Source organism: Accipiter gentilis, chromosome 27, assembly GCF_929443795.1.
Source record: "Accipiter gentilis chromosome 27, bAccGen1.1, whole genome shotgun sequence".
NCBI classification, from domain to species: domain Eukaryota; kingdom Metazoa; phylum Chordata; class Aves; order Accipitriformes; family Accipitridae; genus Astur; species Astur gentilis.
The window spans coordinates 6,754,201-6,780,952 of record NC_064906.1 but is presented as its reverse complement, the minus strand read 5'-3'; the positions used below and the strand labels follow the sequence as shown (position 1 = coordinate 6,780,952).

The window sequence follows — 26,752 nt, the reverse complement described above, 5'->3', positions numbered from 1 at the left end:
AATAGGCCTTTGATCTAAGATTAGGCAAACTAGCAAGTAAGAAAGGAATATATTCCTTTGACACTCTGTATCATATTTGCAGACTAACTGGGAACTAATTTTAACTTATTAAACAATTATGCTATTCAGCAGTTGTCTTTACATTATGGACTTTTTCTTGCATGAAAAGACTTTACACAGCTACAAAACTACTGGTTTTAGGGGGTATGGTCCATCTGGGTAAAATACAACAGAGTGAAAAGCCTATATTTTATGTACATGCTACCTCACAGTCTTTAGAGGCTTTTTACCAAGCTAAATTCCTTAGAAGGTGATAAACATCTGTACTGAGATTAAACAGGGAATCAGGGAAAGATAATTTTATACCCCTGGTTTTGGGTTTGATATTTTTTGGCGTGGTCTGCCCACTGATGATAGAGTACAAGATGTTAACTCCAATGCACAAGAAAATGTTAGATGCTCGCATATTTCTAATGAGGTCTTTAAACTCTATCCACTAAATTTCTGTACAACTGGAAATGAAGGGATGACAAACCTCTATTTAGCACCAAAACTTTTTACTCCCTCCCCCCCCAAGTTGTGCAGATTTATAGTTGTTCAAATACCATCTACTGGATTACAATCACAAAACCTGTATATTTTCTAAATAAATATGCAGGCATAATGTCTTACAAGTACCCATGAAAGATCTGGAACACAAGAAAGCCCTATGTTCTTGCAAAGTATCTGCCAAAACACACACAACTCAAATTCTAAGCCTGAAAGTTCACCTTTTCACACCGATGACACTAATCAATACCAATTCATTTTTGGCAGACTTCAAGTAGAGAGAAATTACAAAGCCATCCAAGGTTGAATTTCAGTCAGGCAATTAAGCACGAGATGACTACGAAACCAAGATCTGAGTCAAAGATAAATTTACTTATCTCTCTGTCTGTAAAATTTCAATTCATTGCACCCAAGATGTCTACAAGGTCCTATAATGATAAATTTAAATATTTAATATACCATATAGATGAAAAACTCCATAATAAAGTCAGAAGAAAAATATTAACTTGTACAAAATCATGAATAGACAATTTTGGTATAATTGATTTCACTATAAATTGTTGTCCAGCAAAGTACTAGAACTCATACTGTCTGAAATACTAATTTTCAGAGTGCCAGTAATCAGGTTTGTTATGCATTAAAGCTCTCCCAAACTATACCTTATGCGTATCCCAAATACCACTTTTCATATGATGCTCTCATAGGAAGTATTTGTTCTCTTTTTCTTCTTTAGTAAAGAACATGTGAAAAAAAGTGAGGTGCCACATCCCAACTTTCAGTTTCCAGGTCAGAACACCAACTTCACAGAGTCATCATGTGTAATTTTGTCACTCGCAGCTAAAAAGATGCACCTTCTTTGGAGTAGACAGAATTTGTCTCTCACACCTGTGCAATGCATTCCCAATCCCACTCACACCCCAAAACCCCTGTCAGGGCCCTTCCAGCTCCAGGAGTTCAGCTGGAGGCGCTCAAGGCCAGCTAGCTGATGGGAGCTGTTGTAAAGAGCTGAAAGAAGACTCAGCAGAGGAAAGTCTCTCTTTGCCTCAGGGCTGCTTTTAACCTGAATATTCCAGACCCCATCCTTGACAGAGCTATGTTGCAAATATTTACATATTTGCATTTAAAACAGACAGGAAAGGTTCGTATCAATGTAATACAGATTGCAGAAAACAGTTTTGATACCCTATTGTTTTATGAGGAACACAGGTGTTCCTGAACTGACTAGTCTCATCCTTTTATATGAATTTTTCAACATATTTTATCTTGAACCAAATAAAATTGATTTTATTATACTTATAAATTACATATAATATTTATTTATTATATTTTAACTCATTTAGTGGAAACCTGAAATATTGCTATTAAAAAGGCCATGAAGGAGAATTTACCTTTTTTTTTAATGTATGAAAACTGAAAATTACTGACCAAGTATTTGTTGGTAACACCTTTGCTAACCTTCCTAAAGTAAAGAAGGATGCATACAATTATTTTAATTGAGAATTAAAGAATGTTATTTTGCATTACATTTTCTGAATTTTTGTATTCTATATTAATAATCTAATCAAGTCATTACCATCTTTAAGCAGGATACTTCTGGCATGCAGAATAATGAGCATGTGTAAAGATACATGTTGATATTTGCAGAACAAAAATTCAAACAAAGAAAAAATATTTGCTGTTTGCAATATTTTTCCAATTACATACATGAATCCAGTTTTAGTTATCAATTGTTACTTGGTCGTATTTCCAAAACGATTTAAGCAACTCAACTCTTTAAGCAGTATGGGTACTGCATGTATCAGGTGTGAGAAGTATTTCCTATGCAAGTTCAGCTACTTGTTTCATGAATTAGCTTCACCCTCTTAATTTAATTAGGAATTAAAACATCTTAATGGCTTAATGGTTGCTCATGATAGAAGCAACAGTATGTTCACTACAAAGGCCTACTGTGAAAGTACAGTATTATTACAGCTTTTAGTGGCGCATTTAGATCCATAAAAAAAAAAGAAAGTTGGGTTAATTTTACTTTTTTTTTTTTTTGAGTTAGAAATTGCAATGTTATATTCTCTTGCTGTTTACCTTACTTCAGAGATGAAAAACAGATATACACAGGAGTAACGTCCCATTCAAGAATTGCACTACTGTTTTTCTAATTGAATTTTTTCTAACTTCTAAGAGTTTTATTTTTATGTAAGAGATGAAGGTACATTCCTATAAAACATATAAACTTAAACACCTTGGAAAGTTGCTTCTCCATCATTGAAGTCATTCTTCCAAAATGAATAGGGAGACTAAAGCAAAGAAAAAAAAAAATCAGGTCTGGAATTAAGTTAGGAAGAACAAGCAAAATTAAGTATTTCATGATCTCTTCAACATAATTTTGTGCAAAAAATCTTGCAGGTTTATGGTCTTTAAGAACACACCCAAGCCTGCTCATTCCTCTTTGAGATGTTGTAAGAAGGGTCTTTTTATTACTTGGTGCTTTAAATTCTGGAAAAGAAAAGATTAAATGCAATGACTAAAGGCAATGCTAGGTGTTAACTCAGATTTTTGAGAATGTATTCCTCTCATTTAAATGAAGCAAAAGAAAACAAAATAAGCTTCAGGAGTCCATTTCCCTCTAGAAACAAGACTTGGAATGTTGTTTGTTTTTTTGAATTGAAAAAGCTTACCAACCTTTTTTTCCAATTATGAGCTCCCTGCCATTCGAGAAAGTAACTTTTTCACTTAAAAAAAAAAAAAAAGAAGATAAAAAAAGAGTAGTTACATATGCTGATGGGCTCTGTAGACTGTTTCATAATTGTACAACTAGAGCTGCTCTGAGATGGACCCATTCCCCCTCACTGAGCTTGAATGCACCCCTGGGATCTTTTGATCTACCCCATGCTACACAGTTTCAAAAGGCTGAACCTCATCCATCCTGCAAGTAACTTGTGCAGACCTGCTTTCCTCTCCACTACACCGCCAGAGAAAACAAGTGTTGTGAGACCTAATACAGCAAGATGAGGAAAACAGCTAGATGAACTTTTCTTACCAAGGAAGTTGAGCCAGATGCTATTGAAAATGCAACACAAGGCAAACATTCAAACAGTGTTAGCTGTTTTGAACTGACCTAATGAAATTTTTGTGGACATATAAGTGTATATAAAATACATACATGCATGTATACACATAGACATGTTCCTGTGTTTCTTTAAAGGGAACCTGGCATTTTTAAAATTTTTTTTCATCCTTCCTTACATAAAAAACCCCAGATCCTTTAAATGAAACTATTGCTGCCTTAAAGTCTATCTCCTTTCACTTTTCACACAAAAACATTTCACAGGAACAGGAATACTTATGTTTAATTTTGAAATTTATTACTGAAACTTCAATTAAAAATGCAAGTTGATTGAATAGCAGTGATACTTATCTCACACCTTCAGTGAAAAGAATTTCACAGTTTGTTTTCCACAGAAAATATATATTGCCATATGTGTACAGAGAATAAGAATTTTAGATGTTCTCAGGTAGAGCTACAGGTTCTGATTTATAAAGGAATTGAAAGCTTATGAAACAATGTGCAGTATGTGGAAAAAAAAAAAAACCCTCAGGATGTTTCATTTTCCCTTCAAGTGTGAATATTTTCTCTCCAGAAAATACCTCCACAAACTTGCACTGAATTTAAGTTTTCAATAGGATGACCAGAATAATGGTGGAAGCGTAGAGTGAGGTCAAGGTACTGTCAGTGAAGTGGATAACTGCTAAGGTGAATGGTGGAAATTAAGTACAGTGTACTGACCTTTTGAATCTGGCTAATTACATCTTAGAGCTAACCTACACCATTTTATGACTAGTATTAAAGACAGAAAAAAACAGACACAGAAGAAGGAACTCCTCCTGGTACAGTTCATTAGCAGGAAAATCTTAATGCTCTCTTCAGTTTAAGGCAGCACAATAGTGGTTGAGGCTCAAAAAGTTTTATCAAACCAAGTTTTTTTCTCCTTCCCTTTAGTCAAGGGAAGACAGAGTAGGATGGAGGACAACAATTAAAATGCCTGCCCATTTTTAATGGGACTAATGACAGCAAAAAGAAGTATGATGAAGAAGAGATACAACAGTCAATATTATTTCAGATGGAAAATGGAAAATTTTTCCACACACTCCCCAGGAGAAAAGGGGATTAAGAAAGCCGCAATTTTTTGTTTGGTTTCAGCACAAACTTTTGTTAGCTTCCTATAAAACTTGGGAAAAAGGGAGGAAAGTATACTTAGAGAGTTATGACCTCCAGCTTTCTAAGGGAAGCCTTTAAAATAGAGATGGACAGAGCACAAGCATTATGGTAAAAAGCTATAGTTTTGATATGATCTGACTGACAATGATAACAAACTCATGTGACTGAATGACATAAGAAACAAAAAATTCCAATTCAACCAGAAATTCTCTCTGCAAAAGGTTTTTCTTTTCCAAAACTGGCACTTTTTAACAACCATATTTTCTGAGAAAAATTCTCCAAACATCTTAAATGAAAGTTTTCCATACATGATGCTTCACATGACATGCAAGGCCTTTTCCACAGCAGAATTGACTGAAAACAGAAGTTTCATTTATTTATTTACAATCTGAACCTTAGTCAACCCCACCAAAACATTAACTTCTAATGCTATCTGTCTTCATACTAATAATCTACATATAAGCCAAATATGACCTACAGACTTGTGACCCGTAGAGGCAAGAATTCCTGTTTAAACTAATGAAAAGAAACCTCTGGCAGCCTCACTCAAATACCTGTAAAAGATCTGTTTCAGCTTGCACAGATCAAAAATGAAAATTTAAAATCAATATGCTTTTTTTATGCTTTAAATGACTGCACAGGGCTTTTAAGGGTTTTAAAACAGGATGAATAAATACACATTTTCAAGATTCTTGATATCCTCACTATATTGTGCTTGGAGGTCATTTCCACTCATCTATGCTGTAAATTATTCTACAAACTCAAAGCAAGAGACAAATTAAACTGAAAGTTTAATAAGTCACAGGTTGATTATGAATTAAGGATCATGTCACGCTCCTAAAAAAGAAAACCTATTGAAATAACCATAAATTCATAAAGAAATTAGTGAATTTGACTCTTGCAGATCTTTTCCCTGCAGTTACTTACAAAACTCAGCAAAGAAAGCCTTTTGTTTCTGAAGCAAATGTTCCTTTTCTGTAACTCAGACAGGAATACTAGCTCTCATATCCAATAACTTTTTCAAAGCCAGAGCCAAGAACATGACAGTTGTGCAGTTTTACCAAGCATCTTCCAAGTTACTGCACATTGACAAGAAATGCAAGGACAGAGAATCTGCCATTTCACAGTGATAATTTTGTTTATTTATGAGACGTCATCAACTTCTAAAGTATTCAATGTGTCACAGCTGCTAGAAGGAATGACAAAAGTGCAATTTCCTTGAACGTGGCACCTAGGTAGATTGGATCAAATGAATTAAAAACCAAGCTCTGCCTGAGGAGTCTACCATCAAGTGGAAGCATCACCTTTCTTCATTAAGAGTGCACTGTGAAACATAGTTACAATTTGTAAGATAATTATAATACTGGGTCTGACGCTCTTTTATCAATGGTCTAAAAGGAATGGTATCAAACTGTTGAAGATACTCTCAGCACAACTGGGAGAAAAAAAAACATGTCTGTACTGGAAGATCAGGAAAAACCTGATACAGGCAGAAGCATCTTAAAAGAGATGTTACATACAAGCAGAAGACATCAGTTAGATTGCTGAATCTGATTCTCTGAAATCCCTTTTGGTTTTAGATCAGAAGTGTCTAGAGAACTTGGAAGATGACAATAGCTTCATTCCACTGCACACCTCCCTTTGGGAAAAGTGTAAGAGGAAGACAGACTTCACGTAAGCAAGACCGCTATGTCCAAGCAGATAGGAAATATTTTCTAGAATCTTCATTACCTGCAATATACCCCTCATTTTGTTTGGGAATTTGAAGTTTTTAAGTTTATTTTATTTGTTCTGAGATTTCTACTGCTAGAAGTCTATAAGAGCTTGGTGACAACTGCAAAAGCTCCTAAGGTCTGCCTGCTTCCAAGCCCAGCACTGCCGTGCACAGATGTGATGTTTGCTGGCAAGCAAAACTATTACTCACCATGTGTGACACTAGGCAGTTTTGCAATTATTATTTACACTGTATGTGACTGTTTCTAGAATTCTTTTCCTTTTTCTTCTAAAAGAAGTAATCAAAGTCTACCAGAATCCATAGCACTCCTTCCACAGGAAAGGGAAGACAAATGTTGGCTACCTTTTTATTTGACAAGTACTTCAATATTTAATATAGGAAAAAATAAATTTACTCTGCTTTTTCTCTTATTGTGAGCAAGTCTGCCAAGAACACCATTTAGTCCAACAGAAACTATAAAAGCATGATAAATGTTATTGTGCCTGACAATATCTAGAGACACCAAGCCCTGTAACAAATTGAACTTTTTAATGAATGCTTATATTCATAACAATGCATGTATCTGAGCACCAGCGTGTTTGGTAATCAAATATTTCTTCCTTCTGGTACTGCTCAAATGTTTAAGTCTGCTGCAAGCTGATATCATTGCACTATGTTGACATTAAAAGAAAATTCCCTGATTTGCTGGCATTTGTTTTCCTCTTCCCCATCTACACACAAAGAAAACTTTTGTGTGTATGACTAATTTACCGCAAGTGATTTACTCAGGAATATAAGTTGTCCATAGATACATACAAAACCTAAAGGCTGAAACTTTACATCAATCACGAATAATATATGCAGAGAGCCTAAATAAGTTCAAGAAAAGAAAATGCTGGGAGTGAGGTGGGGAAAATTACCCTTGATCTCACAGATCTTTCTTTCCATGTTGATTGTGGCACTGCTTTTATCAGTTTCTTTTAAGTTCAAGTTGATAGGGACTATGTATTACATTAAAATAAACTTACCATCTTCACTAAAAAACTAGGAATGGTGCCCATTTTAAATAATCTTTAATGCAGCTTTAATAGTCCACATTAACATGCATATCAGGACATGATAGTCCTGACATTTCAGATGATGTTTGCTTCATTCATGGCTAACGTGTACATCTGCATGGATTGTAATGTAACTGGTAGAGCCCCACTTCAAACAACGAATTCACATGAAGAATTGTTTAACATCAACCACCTGCTGTTCAGGAGAATCTACTATGCGTTCAAGGAAAAAAAAAATTTCTGTCAATGACTATCAAAGAAAGTTATTCATAATGCTTGTCCAAAATTCTACTTTCACCAATTACCTGAAAATAATTAAAAACTTCAGAGTAACTACTTTTACCTATCTAAAATGTTGAGATCACTAAAGAGAATACCAACATATCATCACTCATTTTTAGTGGAAAATTATGAAGGGACTTTATCTTATTTTAAACAAAAGAGATATTTATATTTTTCAGGTGGAAAAGATAAGGAAGATGACTAAACAAATACTGAAAGCTTCTTGCTGTATGCTAGCCTTCTTCACTGTAATGACAATTCATAAAAAGATTGAGACTAGAGGAATATCCAAACTCTCAGTGTCTACCAAGTTGTACAGTACTACTTAGTTATTTCACATTTTCATATGCAAATAACAAGCTATTGCAAAAACTATTTAGAAAACCAATTAGAACTGGAAAGGACTGTTAGAATAAAGATATACAAAGACATGCTATAGATAAATACCTGATAGCTATAAGATGTATAAATAAATACCTGATAGCTATAAGATGCAAGGACAATTCTGTCAAGCAGACATTCTTGTAGGTTTGCCAGAAAAGTATGAATGTTTGAATGAATATGTAAAAACAAGTAAGAGTATGATTATCTTTTCTGATACATCTTGTGCTATTTTAGCTGTCTTCTCCCACATGTCTATTTTCATATTTTCATAATTACATGCTCCCCCTTAGAGCCCTACTGTCTCAGATTCCTCCTGATTTAGTATAACATTAAGTAAACAAAAAATTCTGTGTCCCCACCTTCCCCCCCCCCCCCCCCCCCAATTTTACTGTTGATGGAGAAGAAGAGTAAATCTGTCAGGTAAACTATGACCTAGCCAATAATTAAAGTTTAGGATTTAAAACTTAAGGGAAGTAGTTGGTTTCTTTCTGAAATCTACATCCACCAAATAAAATTAAGACAAAAAAAATCTGCCTTAGTTACACCTGCAGGAGAAAGAAGTCTGCATTTGTACTATCTTCAGGCCAAAAAAGGGTCTACAATAACAATACTTGCCAGTGCCCAAAACTTGGTGGTAAACAGATTGACTAAAAGGTTGTCCTATCAGAAACTGAAAATACATCTTACATAGACAATACACTACAGTGTTTAAATAATTACAATTAATGATTAAAGAGACTTGCTACAAGTATATTTCATTTTGCAGCTAAACCCAATGAGCCTTGACAAAACCAGATCCACTGAAAAGCATCTACAATCTCTTCAAGACACAGTAGTCACATAAACCTGTGGTCCTTAATTCTACAGTTCTCCTTATAAAAGTCTGAAGGATAGTATCCTGAAATATATTACTCTTTTAGAAAAAGAAAGAAATTCTGCCACAAGGATTCAGAATCCTTGTAATTCTGATTGTATCTCTTTAGTCTTTCTTCTAATAGCTGGTGATCTGTACAGCAATAAACTGTACGCAAAACAGTGTGGTATCAACAGAAGGCATTTTTCAAATGCAACAATAATATACTTTTTTAAATGAAATAAATAAGCTTTATGAAGTTCTGCTGCCAAATCATTAGCATACACAATCAGAAGCTACAGATTAACAAGGAATTTATACAAAGCACCTGTGCACTTACCCCTAAACTAATATGAAAATCAAATTTCCAGAAGACCAAGTGGTATCAAAAGGAGATATCAATCATAATTTAAATTCAAACCAAACCAAACAAAAACCCCCACTAAACAACAAAGGTTCCCATTCAAAGGGGTTTTTTTGTTTACTTTCTCATATATATATATATATATATTTAAAAAAGCAAACTAAGGCATATATTCTTGAAATACTGAAATTTACATTCACACTCACACTATAAGGAAAAATCACACATCTCTTGTCCTTTGTTTTACTGAATGTATCCAGGGAAAAAGGGATGATGACACGTGTTCTAATAGCTACATAACAATAAAGAATTTTTCCAGACAAGAATACTTAAGTCATCTTACATAAGAAAACAGTTCTATTGAAATATAAGCCAAATGGTAAACCATTTGTAGGCTGTCTTGGAAACTGAGGGGCTTTCACCCACAGTCTAAAGAGAACAAAGATATAAAAGCTTTATTCATTTTTATAGCCAGGCAATATATCAAACATGTCCACATGTCCTGATCAACTAAGTTACTAATGCACATGAAAAATGAACCATGTACTTTATTATCTTTCAGAAGAGAACTCAGCAATCTGTAGTTCAAGACGCAAACCTCATACATTACCAGTCCACACAAACACCTGTCGTTTTTCTTATCAGTAAAGTGTGTTTCAGCTGAGAGAAGTGCAGAAAAAACTGATTCCTTGGTCACATATATATAAAAAAAAGTATACTTGATTATTATGAGCACTAATGCATTTTCTATGGGGAAATTCAATCAGCAAAAATAATAAATACTAAACATGAATATCATCTACCTTGCAAAATAAAACAGAACATCAGCATCACCTGTCTTCATTCTCAATGCAGCTTATATTTGCCAATATAAATATTTCAATATTTTACCACCATTCCTGGCTGGGGAGCTCTCGTACGCCTGTTTGCAGTCAAAAATGTAGAAGGCCATATATATATATATATATACACATACCTCAAAATAAAATATTTGGGTAAGAACTATTCCTGACTTTTATCATCAATATTAATAGTCGCTGAGTTTCTAAGTAGCCTAGATTAAATAATCCCTGTGTGTACATTCTCCAGGTTGAAGTTGAAAGTGTTCTGGTTTAAGTCGCTCCTTGAGTTTCTGGGCACTTTCTCAGGGATCATTGAGGGACTCTTGGGAACCCTCTGAGGTACTGGTGGGTACTGCTGCTGCCACATAAGGAGCCACTGAAATAACTGTCCCTTCACTGTCAGAATCTTGGACCCAGACAGGGCTTCAGGAGGAGGATGCAGCTCGGGAGTGTCGGGCTGCAGGGAGTCCCTTGAGCCTCTCGCTGAGCACATGGTCTCCTAGCCTGCAGGAGGTGTGTAGCTGTCAAGGGGCTGTGCTTCCTTGTGAAAGACCTGCGGGAAGAGGCCACCAGACTGCACAGCATCAGAGAGGATGAGAAACAGATGGACTAGATTGTCTCTGAGACCTTGCAGCTTCAAGAGCCCGAACCGTCAGCTGTAGGGGAGGGGCAGGAAGAGCCTATGCCGATGAAGCTGGAAAGTGGAAACTCCCATGACGATGAAGGCTGGAAGCTAGTGACTTCTCACACTAGGAAGAAGGTTTATGCCCAACTTGATAACCTGCACTTTCAGAAAAGGTTCACTGGCCTTGCATTTGATGAGAAGCCTCTCTGGTGGGTGAGCCTGAGGCACTCGGGATCACTAGAAGGAAGCGGTGAATAATAGCAATAGGAGACTCCCTGCTGCAGGGCATGGGACATCCATCTGCTGATGTGACTTGTCAGAGGGAGGTTTGCTGCCTGCTGTTTGCTGCGTCTTAGATAGAATGAATACCACACAAAAAAATTGAAAATCTAGATTTCTGAATTAGAAAAAGATAAGAAATCTCTACAGGATGTCTGAGTCCTGTTCCTCCTACATTTTGACAAATTTGCCATAATGTTTTACTAGTTTTAAGCTGGTTTAATAATATCTCTCAGTTACAAATATCCTATCTGTCAAGATACTGGGAAACATTCTGAAATTTTCCTCTCTTCCCCCATAAGATGAACACATTAAGTGAGACCTATTTACTTACTGAAAAACTTTAATTATAATTAAATTACCAATAAGAAATGGTCCATCAAGTCATTGTTCCTTATACTATTTAAAAGAAAATACTCAGATTTTCTCATTTTACATATACACAACCTATATACACACACATATAATTTTATGCAGACACACCAGTTGACCTTATAGCTATATTACATTATAGGCAACAGTAGACGTACTGAAAGATTTTTATTCCTTGAAGAAAAAAGTGAAGGATATCTTACCAATAGCTATTCCCCATGTCCTCCTTTTCATTCTGCAAGTAGTATCCTAGAATCACAGAACGGCTGAGGTTGGAAGGGACATCTGGAAGTCATTTTGTCCAAACACCCTGGCTCAGGCAGCACCACCCAGAGCCAGTTGCCCAGGACCATGTCCAGATGGCTTTTGAATATCTCCAAGGTGGGAGATTCTGCAACTTCTCTGGGAAACCTGTGCCAGTGATTGGTCAACCTCAAAGTATAAAGGTGTTTCTTGATGTTCAGAGGGAACGTCCTGTGTTTCGGTTTGTGACCGCTGCTTCTGATCCCATCACTGAGTACCACTGGGAAGAGCCTGGCTCCATCTTCTCTACACCTTCCCTTCAGGTATTTACAAACATTCTTAAGAGACCCCTGAGCCTTCTTTTCTCAAGGTATCTCAGCCTTCCTTCATATGACAGATGCTCCAGTCCCTTCGTCATCTCTCTGGCCCTCTTCTGGACTCTTTCCAGTATGTCCACGTCTTTCCTGTACTGGGGAGCCCAGAACTGGACCCAGCACTCCAGATGTAGCCTCACCAGTGCTGAGCAGAGGGTAAGGATCACTTCCCTCAGCCTGCTCGCAGTGCTCCTCCAAATGTGGCCCAGGATACCATTACAACTCTTTGCCCCAAAGGCATGCTGCTAACTTCCATTCAAATTTTATTTAATATTCTCTTTTTTTTTTTTTTCTTCACTCCACCCCCAACATCAATGACATTACTAGGCTTTTGCTTTTACTCAGTCCTAACATTATTTTCCAGCTCTGACTGGGACTAAGACCTTCACCTCTGGCTGACACCATGAAAGCCCTTGCACTACAGATCTCTTGGCTGTCCTAACTTTCCTTGGGCCCCCTAATTCCAGCCTGTCGTGGTTTCAGCCCGGCCGGTAACAAAGGACCACGCAGCCGCTCACTCACTCCTCCGCCCCCCTCCGGTGGGATGGGGAGGAGATGGAGGAGAAAAAAGAAAAAGAAACTGGAACCTCGAGGGTTGAGATAAAGACAGTTTACTGGGACAAACACAAAGAAATTGCAACAACAACAACACTAATGAAAAAGTATACAAAAAGAGTGATGCACAATGCAACTGCTCACCACCCAGGACCCGACGCTCCGCCACTTCCCCCACCGAAAACAGAGACCACCCCCCGGCCCGCTCCCCATTTCTATACTGAGCATGATGTCACATGGTATGGAATAGCTCCTTGGCTAGTTCAGGTCAGCTGCCCCAGCTATGCCCCCCACATTCCAGGTTCCTGTAAAAATTAAATCTATCCCAGATGAACCCAGGACACAGCCCTACTCTAACAACACCTTTAAGCTTTCTCTTTTGCTCAACCCTAACCCGCGCTTCTGGCTCAGACTGGGACAAAGAACCTTACCTCCAGAACTTCTGTCAGTATCACTTGCAACCTCGCCTGCTCTGTGTTTCTTATTTTCGACACTGTTCAGAAATATTGCCTCCTACTTCTATGGCTTTGGTGTATTTTAAAAGTAATGGTCATGGTATAAAATGTACGAACAATTACATCAAAGGTCATATTGGCTTTACTCGGCTGTGCCAAAAAGATGCTACGCTAGCATACTTCAGTAATTTGACTCTGCAAATTTATTACACGGCTTAAGAAAGTCCCCGTTTGCTATGGTCTTTCAGACTATTATCAGCTTGCTACTTGGGATGCATTCTACCTACTTCTTCATATTAGCCACTTCCAAAGGTGTCCCAGTTCCTTGAAACTGCTTATAAGTTAAACACTTTTTGTTCCTCTTTGTACAAATCTGAAGAGAGTGACCCTCAGAGCAATTCCTGACTGCAGAAACAAAAGCTGAAAACTTGGTTCCAACAGAATTCAGTAACTATATACTCATAACTTTAATATTGGGCATCCTTTATACAGCCTTTGACTTCAAGGTTGTTTTTTGAATAATGACAAAACCCCTCAGACTCAGGTGCTTCCCATCATTAGAAACAGAGACTGAATCTAAACTCCTTTGGAGGTACTGGGCATCTTTTTGCAACATCCTTTTTACTGCAAGCTTTTCAAATTATCAGTTTTCTGTTATGTTTAGCAAAATATTGGTGCCTAGGTAGGCATGACCTTACATAAAAATGGCATGTACAACATGACCATTTGCTATATTCCTAAATGCAAGTGATATTTGAGATGGGATTAACATGACTTAATTCTCAAACTGCACTTCCTTTTCTGCTTAGAGCTGAACAATATAATTATACTTCCAGCTGAGATTAATCTAAATGAACATTATACAGTGGTTTAGGTGAATGTAGAGTGTTCTCTAATCTCAGTCAAGGAAAGAATTCACATTTCAACTAATCCCTTGGAGAATACTGCTTGAAATTTGTAAAGGACACACGTCAACCAAGCTCTCAAATCTTGACAAGCCATCATTCATCTGGAGAGTGAGAACTCCAATGTGCTAACAAGTGCATAGTTGCTTTTGCTACTATGCATGGAGAGGTTGAATATCGAGGGAATAAACAAGTAAAAATTCCCATGTTAACTAAAAATCAACTGATCTAGGAAATGTATCTGAAAATAATTTCTTTAAAAAAATAAAAATAAAAATCACACCTTAATATTTATGTCTCACTACCAAGCAAGGGAAAACTGGAGCTCTCAATATTCATACCAAAAGAGTTTTGTTTGTTTGCTTTACAAACAGTAGCATGCTTTTCTTGCAGTTGATTGTATTATGACATAACACAGCAGGGGTGATGGTGGTAATAGATTAAACAAACTGTGTTAAAAAAATTAAGTAAATGGCAAAGATTGTTTTAGGCATAGGGATTATAGCAATTATTTCTCCTAATTTAATTTGAAATCTCAAAGGGCAGTTGGTTTGGGGCATTCTTAACCAAAAAGATCTGAAGCTAAGCATAAGCTTTCATCCTTTAATTTGCCTTAGTGACATCTTGGCTTTATGAAAAAAAACAAAAAACAACAACAAAAAACCAAACCCAAAACCCCCTACTCACTAGTTCCTAGTGTGCTTAAAGGTTGAATACTAGACATTTTGGTTTATATTTCAAAAGAAGGTATAATAGACCTCTGCTGAGAACCTTTTTTTTTTTTTTTAAAATGACACTTGAAACTTTTTATTAAACTTTGCTTATTTCCCTTTTCATATAAGTATGGGCAACTTCAGTATTCCAATAAGTTTAAGAGTTATGATCTGAAGTCAGTTAACTTGTTATTAGTGCTCTTATCAGGGGGGAGAACTGGGGGTGGGGTGGGGGTGTGTGGCTTTTTGGTTTTCTTTCCTCCCCAAACCTAATAAAACAAACTTCTTCCCAAAATAAGGAACACAGACTACGCCCTTAGAAAGCTGAGCCTGACTAATGCAAATCTTTTCCAACACCAAGATAAAGAACAGATTTTTCAGTTTGTATGCCTATGAGTAGAAATACATACACAGACTGTATTGGAAGTAAAATTAAGTTTCTATTCTATGAAAAAGTATGACTGATTAAATTTTTAGTCTTAACTCTCAGAACACTAATAATTTATCTATAATTTACCAAAGATAATTTAAAAATTTGGGATTTTTACTGATAAACAGCATACAAATGTAATCGTAGTCCAGACTATAACAGCCTGCCTCACTTTGCTTCAAGTTCTTATCTATTACTGTGTGTTTAGTAACACTATTAGTTATTATTAGTAACTAATTCAGGGACTAAAATAAGCTATGAGCCATTCTAATAAGCACTGTAAAATGAAGATGATAACCCCTTTTTAAAAAAATACAGGGATTTGTCACAAGAAGATGAATGTAGGCATGCAGAAAATCACATGGGGGAAACAAAAAAAAAGAGTAAACAGTGCAATGGGTAATCTCTCTCTCTCTTTTTTTTTTTTAAATATATTTTTGAAGTTTTATTTTTCATACAGAAGGTCAACACCTCCCTGCTGCCAACCAATTTCTAAGCCGACCTTCCATCCTGACTTCATATTGCTGAATTGAGCCAAATGTGTAGACAAATAAGGAACTGTAAGAAAACAGTAAATCAATAGTGGTCAGCACAATTGGAAGCACTCAAAGCAAGTTCAGATTGTCATCAGTCTCAAGAATTTCCTAGACTGTATCAATATGATGTGCTGCAGATCAGAACATTGTTCAACCCAACTTACTAGAAATTATTAAATTAATAATATTAAAGACGTAACAAGAATGACAACTGATAGACAGGAGAAGAAAATACTGAGCAAAATTATCTCAGTTTACAGTACATTTTTTGATGTAACTGCTTATGAATCATACCAACAATACTTCAAAACCAACAGCAATAGTCAAAGCAGTCTACATTTAAGTTAGGAACTATGCAAGATCACTTTTCTTACAGATGAAGATTGTTGACTTTGCAGATTAATAATTAAGCAGTGCTGGGAATAGGATGTTTGCTGTAATTGTAGATCTCTAAAAATAAATACATCTTAGATTACTAGAATACTTAATAGTGTGAAACCACACTAGAATTTGTAATCATTACTTTCCTGTAGGCAAAACAATCCATACCAACATACTTAATAAAAATTTGCAAGTCTGATTGGACATAACATTAATTTTTCAGGAAAATCAATATTGCATCAAAGTTGCTCGATGAATACCAGACTATTATACCAATGTTACTTCAAGTGCAGGTAATTTGCTTTGTACTCCAGATTCCAAAATTTGCCACGTTCTGGTGCAGTGAGCATTCTCGTTATACAACCGCCTATGCTGAAAGGGACAGATTAAGCCAGTATTTGAGCTTATTTTCTCTTCTGAACTGAAAGTTCAACAGGATTCAAGAAATGCAGAAACTGACTTTGTTCAAAGAAATTTTAAAGTGTTGTGTAGCTTAGACTTCAATTAAATATGGTAGACAGCATTGTCTCTGCACAGCTCTCCTTTCAGCATATGAACCTGAAATATACAGCTTTAGTCACTTGATCTAGATAAAAAATTACATAAGATAATTTCTATAGTGCTATGGTCTAGTTGCAAGTGCCTGTAGAAATAGTTCTACTGTTTCCAGTATGGTTTACGTGACACCTCTTCTGTTTTATCTGAACCATGCCTATAGTAACACATTATCTTGGTATTTTGAAGTTACAAAGGTCCCTGAAGAATCTTCTGGCACAGTTTTTGATCACCTGTTACTACACAGTTCAATTTAAATTAGGAACTAATCCAAAGTTCATTGACATCAGCAGATTTCTCATTGATTTCAGGATATCACTTATGCTGTTGCTCAAAGAGCATATTTGCATATTTGCTGCATATTTGCAGTACTCCACTGATGTAAACAAGAAAAGTTTTATGACTGTATCCAAACACAGCACTCATTAATTTTTCCTAAGATTGAATCCTTTGTTTGAAAGTAATCTGAAAATATAATGCTTCAGTGCAGATGCACCTACTTCAGTGCCAGACAGTTCTCTTTAAGCATGAAGACCAAAACGGAAAATTCCTATCACACATTGCAAACAAAAAAGAAAGAGGAAAAAAAAGGGGGGAAAAAAACCCCACCAAAAACCAGAAAAGCATGGCTGGTTCTCTTTCCTACCTCCCATGAAAGTACTACTACTTTGTTCAGGAAGCAATACAACTTTCTTGTATATACTATAGCTGAGTCAAAAAGAAAATTCCATTTCAGCAGCCACAATGAAACAGTAAAAACTGACTTTTTACTCCTCACACATAAGTTGGAAAGCAAAATTACCTAACTATCCTGAAAGTTGTATGATTATAACTATATCCTAGATGGCAGGCATGAAGCTACATTAATTCTAACACTAAATGTTTAGGCACCTTCTTTATTTCATAGAACATGACAAGAACCTTTAGAAACAAGAAACTTCATTCCAGTTCCTCACATGTTTTCCCTTCAAAGGCATGCAAAAAAATTACTTAATCCATTTACCATACAGTAAACCTGAAACTCTAGATTACTACACAGCAATGGATTTCACAGGCCTTCAAGGCTTGCGTAGACTTGTGACTCAACATAAGCAGTGTTCCTAACAGTCCTGCTGAGTCCACAATGGAAACCGTTCATAAGTACGAAGGTGTTAGATCCTGGATAAATAAGGTTCCACATATGCATTTCTTATTAACATTATGACAAGAGCTTGCAGGGTGACAGGGTTACTTTCCATGGGGGGAAAGAAAAAATAAATTAAAATTAAAAAAATCTGAGATAGGAATTTGTTGTTTGGGTTTTTCTTTTTTTCCAAGAAAGTAAAGCCTTTTTTGGGTTGTTGGTTTTTTTTTTTTTTTTAGTAGGAAGGCCAAATATTTGTCATGTCTAAAAAACAGCATTTTTTTTTTTCAGAAACTAAGAAAGAGAATGATCTAAGGCTATTTTTCCAAACAAACCTCCGCCCAAATTAGGTTTTTATTGTTTAAGTGACACATTAATATCTTTATCTGGATAAGGATAAAAAAAGGCAACTACATCATCAAGTACAAAATCCTTATAACTTTAATTCAATGTCTTTAACATGTCATACATTAAATTCAATTTTGTACATTCTACCAGTCGTTACATTTAATTTATCAGGCTTTTTTAAAAAAAGAAACAGCTTATTTTAGCACAAGTTGATTTTATGTGAATTGCATAACAAGTAAGCCTACTAGAAGAAATATTTACTTAAACAAGAAACTAAGTGAATACCAAAATATAATCCTGAAAGGCAAATTCAGGATATTTAAACATATTTAATAAAGCTTTTGGGGGGTGATTATTTTTTTTTTTTAAACTATACACTGCAAAAAAATTGATTTCTGATACAGAACCATGTAGTGAACTGACCACACTAATACATTATTAAGAAGTAACTTTGTCATCATTTTGGGGTTGTCAGTCTAAGCTATGAAAAACTGTTTTTGTTAAAAATGCAATGCTGACCTCTAGGACAAAGATTGCTTCCTGTATATAAACACACAAACATATATACACACATATATATAAGTGTGCATGTGTGTATATTCCTCCCTTGTCTTCAAAACATTTCCTCACCAGGTTATACTTTCTGCCAGTGGCAGACCAACAGGCAAAACAAACCTGTACAAATGATGCAGCTTTGGCATGATATTCCTCTCACAGAAAATCAGTATGCACAGATATATGTCAGTATGCACACATATGTTTCTTCTAAACATATTTTCTCACAAATAAATATGAGGTTTCATCTTTCAGTTGTAACAGAATGTCCTTAAATAAAAAAAAAATCCTGGTCTTGGTTTGTATTTTCATTGCCAAACATGTAAGGAAGACCCAGGAAATACTGGCAAGTACAACTCAATACGGTTTAAATATCTTGTTAGAAGCCAGTATGGGGAAAAAAGTCAATGAAACTATTTTTTCCAGCACTTTCTAAATTACGTTTGTAGGAAAAGAGGCAATCACATGGAACCTTGATATTGTGCACCATCACAAACTATACTTTATGTTGGACAGTAAAAGCATTCACATTAAGTACATAGCTTCTGGAGGTAACACTGAATTTGAACTAGTACCTGTTTTATGAAAACAGAAGAATAGTTAAGGCTCTACAAGAATTCTTGCTTAAGCAATGCTCCAGAATTCTTTCCTTACTCTCAAACTACCTGCAAGCTATTGTAATTTAGGCAGGGGAAAAAACCAAAATGTGTATATCTAAAGTAATTTTTTTCAGGACTTTTATCAAACCAGGAATCAGATACATGGTAACATCATCACCCCATTTCATTCAGTCTGAAAATCACACCAGCCTCTCAGACAAATGAAGGATTGAGCCTAGTAAGGAACACTCCAAATTCTAGACCTAGTCTAAAAATAATGAGATTTTACCACAGGAAAATTAACTGCATTGAGTTTCCACTCTATAAAGTCATTTGAGTTCTCAAATAATTCAGATGACGTTTTCAGAAAATTGCCTAACGATATTTTAAAACTCAGCCTTGAGGATTCTCTTATCAAACTTTATAAAGATTCCTTTAGCACACTAAAACAAACTACTGGCTATTCTATAGTATATAAAATCATCACAAATTTAATTTTGGGGACATCATTTTAATCCTATGATAGCTATGCATGGTATGCAATATTTCTGTGCATCTTAGGAAAGAATTAAGCAGACCAATTCACAGTATCCATTATAGCCATTAAGGATCCTGTAATACATCTGATAATAATTATGTTTTTTGCAGGATTCAGGGGACAATCAGAAGGCATTTTTGGGGTCAAGCAAAGAGTACGGGACAGAATAGATAGTCTTACTACAGGTGTCTATATTTCCTGTAAGGTTATCAGAGTATCACTATTTCTAATTCATGTATATACTAAGTGAATTAAAACAGCAATTATAGGTAAGCAGCTCTGCAGCATCTTCACGCTATAAGGTAATTTCAGAAGAAAGATTTCTGGAAAAGGTAGAAATCATGCAGAATCTTTAACAAGAACTAGCTGTTAACAAGCTGAGTCTCCAAAAAGGCTGTTCCATTTTAAACAGCATTTAAATATCTACAGTGAGAGTAGAAGCCTAGATTTATCCAGAAGCCTGACTCGCCTCAGTGGAGTTTCCTCTACCTGGGAAATGACAGGTAGGGAACAGTTACTGTTCTTTTAAAGAAAGTAACGTACCTATGCATAGATTGCCATAATATACAGCGTAAAACATCTATATACTGAGAGAGAGAACAGAAAACATTTGTTTTAAAAGATTTTTAAAGATATTTCATTGGCTTTAGTGCAAAATCAGCAGCATTTGTGACTTACCTTCAACTCTGTACAAAAAAGAGGAAGAACAGAAATGTCTCTGCCTAAGATACAAAATGCTAATTTAGCCTGTGCTCATTTTCATCTAAGGATACTTCTTTTGATACTGATGTTCCAATAGGCTTTAAGTACCAATTAGTGTAATTTTTGCCTCGTATCCCACAAACTGGAACATGAATTTCCCTCATTAATTACCAACATACTAGACAATGTAGAGTAAAAGCACATTCTGTACTTCAGCTAGCAGAAAATGATTTTAAGCAACTCAGAACTACCTATAGTGGCATTTGTAAGTCTACAGTGCACACCAGTGGAATGTAGCAGTATGTGCATTTTTTCAGTTTTCAGTATAATGTAAAATTGCTTTGTAAATATTCCATCCTTATTTAATGATTAAACCACCAGAAAAGTATGTCCTTCAGAATGATAAAGACAGATATAAAATGCTGAGGAAGACTTGCAAAGAGTTTAAACAAGAATGTTTTATTGTGCATGTTATAAGATTAAATGAACATTCTAAAACCTAAAACTTTAACAGGCTTGCTAACTATAATTCTGTGTTTACAAACGTCAGGGCAACACCCCAAGGATTTGCTCTGTTTTATGAAGAGTCCAAAGACCTAACTAATTAGACTCAGGTACAATTTTCTGTATTTTTTTTCAGACTCTTAGTTAATTGATCTGTAAACTAAGTTGTATCTGACAAAATTGGATAGCCCATTTCCAGAGACAATCAACCAGGAATGTCACTGATGTCAAAATTTTCATGTTCTTCAGAGAACTTAAAGATTCCTAGTTTTTCCTACAAAGATTACTTTAAAAAAATATATATCTACTATCAACACCTTTTATTTATTCAATGCTTTTTCAGGCTTGATCTTTGTCCTTCTGTGGATTCTCATGCAAACACAACAATAATGCAAGTATAATTTTATACTGAGAAATTGCTTCCCCCTTTTTAAGAATAACAAAGTGTTGTTAATAGGTTAGTTGTAATACATGTGAAAAGAAAGGCATAGGAAATATTAATTGATTTATTATCCCACTGAGAGCTACAAACTCTTCTAGAAGGAGAACTGAAGCTCATTAAATGTATTTTGTACATACAAAAATGTTTTTGACAGCTAAGAAATGTCAAATAAATCTTAGTTTAAGATGCGATCTTATGGACTGAATATTGTGTAACAAGATCACAAATAGGTAACTTCAAAAGCGCCAAACATATCTAAATCTCTGACACTGATAGCATTGTTAGGCCACAAATTCACAGTAATTTGTAAGATGGGCTCCAGAGAGTACAATACATTTTTCCTGCAATAAGCACAAAGTGGAAGGATGGGACACTCTACTTCCATTCCTCCTTTCTCCTAGAAAAATATTTGGCAGACACAAAGCCTTAATTCACTAGCTCTCTAAAGAAAGCCAAGACACAATTTTCACTATCTAGTCAGCCAAGTAAGGTAAAATTTAAGCCCTAATCTGTAGTGAGGAGGTAATCTTTAAGAAGAATATCCAATTAGTACTTGGTTTGAAAGTGTTATAATGAAAGAATACTTTAAATTAAGGAAAGGCCAGAGAAAGCTAAATGAATGAGGACTTCTAAGTGTCCTTAGAGAAACAGACAAATTGTGTGCAGTAAAAACAGATGACATTTGACTGCTTGCAAATAAAGAAAGAGTGCTGTCAAACATCAATCAAGATTTGAACAATAAGCTTCTTAGTGTTAAGATTAACTTATTTTACTATTTAATGGGAGAGCAGAATTTTTATAACAGAAAAATAAATGATCAATTTCAACACTAAACGCAACTTCCTGTGGTATCTGTTAAAATGGTCTAATTTATAACCCCAAACAGGTCAAGTTCAATGCTAGTGTCACACAAAGCCACATGTAATACTCATTTACAATTTCCAAATTGATGCAGAATGCATCATTTTTGGGGAAAATCATGTGTGTCATGGTTTAACCCCAGACAGCAACTAGGCACCAGGCAGCCACTTGCTCGCTCCCGCCCCACTCTGTGGGGCAGGGGAGAGAACCAGAAAAAAAAGTAAAACTCACGGGTTGAGATAAAGACAGTTTAACAGGACAGAAAGGAAGAAAATAATAATGATAACGATAAAAATAATAAAATAATTGGAAAATACAAAACAAGTGATGCACAATGCAATTGCTCACAACCCACCAACTGATGCCCAGTTAGTTCCTGAGCAGCGATCCCTGCCAGCACCACTCCCTACAGTTTATATACTGGGCATGACATCACACGGTATGGAATACCCTGTTGGTCAGTTTGGGTCAGCTGTCTTGGCTGTGTCCCCTCCCAGCATCTTGTGCCCCTCCAGCCTTCTTGCTGGCTGGGCATGAGAAGCTGAAAAATCCTTGACTTAATCTAAACACTACTGAGCAACAACTGAAACCACCAGTGTGTTATCAACACTCTTGTCATACTGAACTCAAAACTACACTGTACCAGCTACTAGAAAGAAAATTAACTCTATCATAGTCAAAACCAAGGCAGATGATTATCAAGGTAACCAAGGCTTTCCATACTTAATTTGTTCCAAGATGAGTGAGTACTCATCTCTTGACAGAAGGTAATTAGTTACTGGGAGAGCTGATACTCAAATCTCGGCAGCTGTGAAGCTTCTGCATTACACAGAATCTCTCAGACTTCCAAAAGGCTAGCAGAGCTAACTCTTCCTAAAAATGGTTTAATTTACCGTGGCATTGTCACTTGCGCGCCAAGTATATTTTTCCACATTCCCAGTGGGACTGTCAGATGATCTACCAAAGGAAATAGCAGATTAATTTATGCATGACTGAAAACAAAAATGCTTAGTCAAGATTATGAAAATAATCCAGAGGTAATGATTAATCTGTTGTTAATCTAGAAATTCCTTTGTGATTTAATATTGCAAGTGTGTACAAATCAGGTTCCATGCTTAGCCTAGTATGTGTCTGCATTTTCCTTTATTTCACTTTCAAATTTTTCACTGTCAAAAACCTTGTGTGGTGTTCCAGCATCCACTTCTCAACAGTAATATATAGTAAGTGAAATTCACAAACACATTGCCAACACACAATATTTGTGGTTTTTTTTTTTTTTAATAAAGGAAGAATTTTCACTTATAAAAAACCCACAAATGTAAGTAATTTCATTCACATTAGTCAGATTCATCAAGACCAATGTTTTCCTGTAATTTACAAACTAGATGTATAAATCTTAAAAATCTCAGAAGATAAAGAGAATGCTCAAAATATCACCTCCTGTTAACAATTAAAGCAATTCAGCATGTTCCCAAGGAAAAAGCAGCAACACATATATGTGTGTATATGCATGCACATACATAAAAATTGAAATCTATCCATCTCCAACAAATTCTCAGCACATTTTTACTTCTTGTTACTCTATTCCTGCTGACAGTGCCATAAAACCTAAAGACTACATTCCTTAAGCAAAACAATTAACTAAATCTAGACTTCATTGTTGTATAGAAGTATGACAAGATAAAGTCCTACTTAATGAGCAAGCGGAAAATAAAAGAACTAAAATCTGAAGGAACTCAAATATGGCAGATAGACATTAATTTGTCACTGTGGATGTTCATCTATGAAGGAAATTCCATTTACATATGCACCAACTTGTAACTAGAACTTGGAATTTAATAGACTGCTTGCAATCTTTTCCAAAACATGAAAAGAAAGATAATCAATTTTCCTGCTTTATTCCAAATCTGAGATGTTAAATTTATAGGAAATTTTAAGTTCTCTATCTATATTTGGTTATATAGATACACATTTTGAGTTTTATTGATCTAAGAGATCCTCAACCCATTGTTCTGAACGCTAAATCCTGAAAGCTGCAACACAAATATTTCTTATTCTTCTACTCATGAACTTGGATTGAAATGAATGCTTCTTTTCTAACACCATTCCTACATAACCAGGCAACATTCTTAAATTACTCCTTTGAAGGCTGATCTCCTTTATAAAAGCACATCACTTTCTGGCATCAGATCTCCACTAAGAGTTCCCTACTAAGCTAAATCAGTCTCCTGACATATCTACCTGTTCTCCTGAGTATTAGGACAAACCTTTGTTGCCCTTGGAAGATCCTGTACTTCAAGACCTGACAGCTTTGGTGAACTCCTTTGTTTACCAGTCAGAGCTGCCTTCTATGGGATGCTACCTAACAGTTCCTTGACTAAACCAACATCCTGCTTTCCTTAGGTTCAGGGTCTGTACTCTGTTGCTCCTTTCTCACTTCCTTCAGGACCACAAACACCACTATTTCAAAGTTACTACAGCCAAGGAAATTATTCATCATCAAACCCTTAACTAGTTTCCTTCGTATTAGTCAACAGCAGATCCAGCTATGCATCACCACTGGTTGGTCCATTTAATACCTACAGCAAGAAATTATTCCTGAAACCCTCCAGGAATCTCTTTGATTGCAGCACTCATGTTGTCTTTCTAGCAGCTGTACAGTCAGTCCCCCATGAGAACCAGGGTCTACAACTCAGAGACTTGAGGTCTTTAAACACTTTATTTGCTTTCTCATCAGGTTGCCTGTAACAAATTCCCACCACAATGTCAGTCTTACTGTCCCCTCCTCTGATCCTGAGCCATAAGTCTGATTGCCACCCATCCTGCAGGAAAGCTCAAAAGATCTGAGCAGCTTATAGATCTGAGGGTAACTTCCATCCCCTCAGCATTTCCTTGTCAGTCTTTCCTGAAGTCCTTCACAGTACTCCAGTGGCATGAACCTGGCACAGCATCTTAATTGCTGCAACAATATTGTAGTTCTGTAACCACATACAGCTCTAACTCTTCCTGCTTGTTTCCCAGGATGCATGCATTTCTGTACCAGCACTTGAGAGAGCTGTCCCTTCAACTTGTTTTATCATTCCTGAAGTCTTTCTTGCTCCTATCAACCTGCACCCTGACCTTTCCAGCCCTGGCTACCACTTCTTCACTTTACTGTGGTCTGTGATCTCCCATCCCCACCATTCCTAGTTCAAAGCTGCTCTCATTAGGTTGGTCAGCTTGTTGGATCAAGGAGACAACACCTGGCCCCCCACGACCTCAACCCTAGAGCTGTGTAATCATTCCCAATATGCCTCCAACTGGCGCCCATGTGCATGAGCAGCAGGGAACAGTAGTAGTCTAAGGACTGGACAGACCTTGGCAATCTCTCTGCAGTGTTCTGGATCCAAGGCCACAGCAAGCCATATAACCCTCAAAAAGGCAAGCGGGGGACACAAGGGTTTCTGTCCCCACAGGAGGGAGTCTCCTACTACTGTCACTCACTACTTCCTCCTGATGTTAACGCATGGTTCAGGTTAAAAGTGGCTCTGATGCCTCCCCAGTTTCTTCTCCCACTCTGCTACAAGGCTTTTGAACCTATTCTGCAACCTCAGACCTGCATGTGGAAAGAGAGCCATCCTCCAGTTGCTGAAAATCAGGTTTCCAGCCTTCCTACTATAGGACTAGTCACCTCACAACTGATTGCAGTCTCTGGCTGCCTCTCCTGTGTGATTCAGACTTTCTTACCTCTGGGGACCATGTGAAGATCCTGTTAATATCCTCTTTGCCTTCTCTGAGCCTGCCCAGCCTGCTCACTTCCACCTGCAGCTCAAAAGGGGCAATACATTTCCTCAACCAGCGTACACCTCTTGTAGGCATGGGCGCTCCTTTCCACTGCCCCAGCCTCAAGGGAAGGTATCAGGCACTGCCTGCAGCCCAAGGCCTGGGGACCTACAACCTCCCTCAGCAACTCTGAGCCGAGGTCTCTACTGTGGCAGCGGCAGGTGCTGGGGACCGTGCCCCAGGGTGTGCCGCTACTGTTGCTGATGCGCCTCATGCTGCCATCAGCACGTTTCCCACAGGCAAGCTGCTGGACAAGCCACCGCTCCCCACAGACTCAGCCTGGGACCTGTGCGCTGGGCCTGGCAGTTACACAGCTCTCCCCCGGTGCCGCCTGAATGGGCGCTCACAGCTCTGCCTAACCAGGAGTTACCTTCCTCGGCCAAAGAGTAGATCTTGGGATGTCCCCGCCACCTCTGAGGATGCCGCGGCCTCCCTCCTTGCCAGGTTGCTACCCCCACTATACCCACTTGGTAACCCGGGGGCAACATCCTCACGGTGGCGGGGCTTCCCCACGCACCCCCTTGGCTCACGTGGGCTCCTTCTGCCCAAACATAAGCCCAGCTGGGCCCCAACCAT

General features: G+C 36.9%; 1 protein-coding gene across 1 annotated transcript in view; it reads right to left on the bottom strand.

Moving 5' to 3' along the window:
• CCDC102B (coiled-coil domain containing 102B) overlaps positions 1-26,752 on the bottom strand; it is a 151,002-nt gene that overhangs the window by 115,636 nt on the left and 8,614 nt on the right. The gene's annotated exons all lie outside the window — the stretch shown is intronic.